At 55.2% G+C, this 3,331-nt stretch overlaps 1 protein-coding gene across 1 annotated transcript in view; it reads left to right on the forward strand.

Moving 5' to 3' along the window:
- The window catches only part of LOC103921376 (rho GTPase-activating protein 39-like), a 55,723-nt gene that overhangs the window by 27,325 nt on the left and 25,067 nt on the right, over window positions 1-3,331 (forward strand). The window lies entirely within an intron of this gene.

Raw genomic sequence — 3,331 nt, forward strand, 5'->3', positions numbered from 1 at the left:
ATGTGCTTGCAGCTTCGGCCAGGGCAGGAGGTGGGGCTGCAGCGACAGAGCTCCTGGGCACAGTTATTTGCTCACATCAAGCCCGAAATGGAAGAACAATAACGGGATACTTTTTTGTTTGGCTAAGAGATTTTCTTACACTCAAACCAGTCTGACAACAATCGGTGGTTTTTTTGTATTGAAACTTTGCCAGCTTCAGCTGCACAAAAGCATCCCCTCCCCAGTCTCTGCAGGGACAGCCCCTTCACCCAGGGCACTGCCCAGGGCTGCCTGGCCTCCCTCCTGCCCTGTCTGGGCATCATTCTGCCCTGGAGAATGTGGTACCAACAGCCAGGGAGGCTGTGCAGCGAGCAGAGTTGAGTCACGCTGAGGAGTGACTCACCCAAGGACTAGAGCAGAGCTTGGGTGAGCCTGGCACTCCTGCCATCCAAGCCAGTGCTCCTTGCCCCCGCTGCTGGGCAACGCAGTGAGCCAGGCTTCTTTAACAGCTTGGTTTTTGGATCGAGGTTGCCTCTCTGTGCCTGCTGTTGGCGGGGAGAGAAGAAAAAAGCCAAGATGATGGAAACCATGTAGGATGGCGATTCTGGAAAATATATGCTCCAGAGCACCCTAAACTGAGGTTTATCACTTGTCTGCTGCCCCCTGCGAGATGCTACTGTATTAACTTCACATCTGTGTGACTGGGACACACTGGTGATGCACATAAAGTGCACCAGAAAGAGCCCAGAGCTTTACTGATGCCTGCAATGCTTCCAGTGCCTCCTGCCCCATGAGCAGCCCCTCTGAGCTTCAGACCCATCTAGAGGATGATCCCTGCCCTGCCAGGAGAAACGTGAACAGTGAGAAATGCCTTAAGCTGAACCCCAATAGCTCCCAGTTCCCTTCAGTCCCCCCCGGTGACCACAGTTGAGCCACAGGCGGGTGGGATTTGCCATGAGCCGTCTGGCTTCCCCTCCTTGTCCCTCTGCAGCCTGGCACTCTGGGGCAGCCGGGACAGGCACCAACAAACTACATGTTTCCAGAGGAGTGAGTGGAAGAGTCTTGCACAGGGCATAAAATATCCTGAGCTCCACAGGGCCCAAAATATTTCTGACTCAGGCTCTCAGGCGGGGAACGTGGCCTCCTCTGCTGCAGTCCGGGGAGTGGCTGTGTGTTGAGGGATAAGCGATGCCAGCTCTGATCCATCCCTTAGCTCTCTGTCCTTCTTGGCAGGGAGGACTCCATGCAGGCCCTCTCGTATAGGAGGAAGAGGAGCGATGCAACGTGGCCAGGGGTTTGCTTTACCTTTCCTTGCCAGCCAGGCTGGTGCCAGGCAGCATGTCATGCATCACTGCTGGTACTTCTGCAAGGAGGGGGAGTGGGAAGGGGTCCTTCCTCGCTCCATCCCGAGCCCAAGTTTTTGCAGCAACTTTGGGGCACTTTGAGCCTGCCACAAACTCCATTGAAGGGCAAGTGCTGGGAAAGGTGTGAGTGGCAGCTCGCTTGGGAGCTTACAGACTGCTTGGACGTGCGAGGCTCTTCCAGATCCTCACCCCAGTAAGCTGACAGCATTTGCCTGTGGAAGCTGCTTTCTTGGAAGCAGGAGACTGAGCACTGTTTCCTTGCACATCCATCACATGTCGTCACTGCTGTTTGTGAGCAGGGGTTGCATGTCTGGTTATGGCACAGAGAATGATTTCCCTACCCAAGTCTGACAGCCGAGGAGATACGTCTTGCCTTTTGCTAGCTCATAAAATGGTGAGCAAAGAGCTGAGCCCAAAGCAAGTGTTCCCAGGAGGGATATAATACCCTTGCTGGGATGTCTGGTCTAGTAACAGCAAAAGCACACCAAGCTTGTCAGCCCTGTTGTCTGCGTTGTTCTCCAAAGACAAACATAAGTGTGTTCTCTTCCTCCCCTCGGCAGGGATACAGCTGTATAAACAGAGGGCGAATACATTGAGTGCTGTTGGTAGCATTTGACATCTTTATAGGTACCTGCGCCCAAGACAGTTTTGCTTTTGTCTCTAACAGCAGTACAAAAGATTTGTTTTTCTTCCCTTTGTGTTTGTCATCCCATGATAGATGGAGAAGCCAGAAGAGACCAGCGTGGTCCCCAAGAGGGGCCTCCTGCAAGCACATGCCACAGAGAGCTGGGGGAAGGGATTTCATCCTTTTTTCAGTAATACTTTGTGGTTGAGGTTTTTGGTTTGGTGTTTGGTTTTTTTTTTTTAGCAGACTGGTTTTTCCCACCCTTCCTCTCTCGTGCCTTCTATCAGCACTGCTAAATCTGCTGTGCCCGCTGCCATGTCTTGGTGCTGCCAAACCCTCTGCGCGCTGCTCTCAACAGCCTCAAGCGGAGTGGAGATGCTCCCCGGATAGACAGGCGCTGCACTGCTGCTCCTTGCTACCCGTTCCCTCTGTCTACATGCCAATCACACCCTCTCCCTTGCTGTGCCACTGCTCACTGCTGCTCTTCCAGCTCTCTAAAGTACACCAGCTCAGAGCAGCTTTCTCTAGACACTGGCCCTTGTTCTCCCCGGGCAGCATGGGGAGGTCGATCCCCCCAGGGAAATGGCAGCTGCTTGCTGAGGGGGAGATGCTGCTGTGATCCCTGGAGCCTCCTGGGGAAGCCGTTCTGCCCGTGCACATGGTCTTGCTCCCGTGTCGGTTTTCATCTGTGCTTCCTGGGGCTGCCCAGCCTAGTGCTGGCTCTGCTCCTCCCTCGCTGGAGCAAGGACAGCGGGCAGCACTTGCCTTACAGCTCCAGACCCGCCCCAAGCACTTGGGATGCTAGTAGGAAGGAAGATGGACTCTCTCCAGGGGACATGGGGGCCAAGTGATCCTTTCACACCCTGGAAAGCTCTGCAAAGGATGGACGTGTTCCCTTGGGGATCGTGAGACCAGCCTGGGGCTGAAAGCAGCCAGTAGCATTTTGGAAGTGTCTTGTGAGCCACTGCAGCTGTGCTGGGGTTTGTCGGAGCTCCTCGGACCTCAGCGGTGAGAAGGGGCTGGGCACGGCGGAGGGCCAAGGCCTGAAGAGGACAGTCTTGCTGGGAGCAGAGCCTGTGTGCTGGTCTGCAGCATTTGGGCACGCCACCGGTCAGGGCTGCAAGTGGGCTCTGCTGTCCCCAGTCCCACTGTCTGTGCAGACCGGCCCTTTTCCTCCTCTTCCTGTGGTTCTCCCAGGGTCGGGGACTTGTTTCAGAGTGGGGGTTTCCAAGGTTCCCCTTGCGATAAACAATGCATCTCAAAGTCCTCCAGGTAGAAATCCACCTTCCCTAGGAACATCCCGTCCCCCAGGACAGGAGAGGCGTGGGTCCCTTAGCAGGTTGTGCTGCCTGTCCCCTCCTCG

Source organism: Pygoscelis adeliae, unplaced genomic scaffold (genome assembly GCF_000699105.1).
Source record: "Pygoscelis adeliae isolate BGI_AS28 unplaced genomic scaffold, ASM69910v1 Scaffold407, whole genome shotgun sequence".
NCBI lineage: Eukaryota > Metazoa > Chordata > Aves > Sphenisciformes > Spheniscidae > Pygoscelis > Pygoscelis adeliae.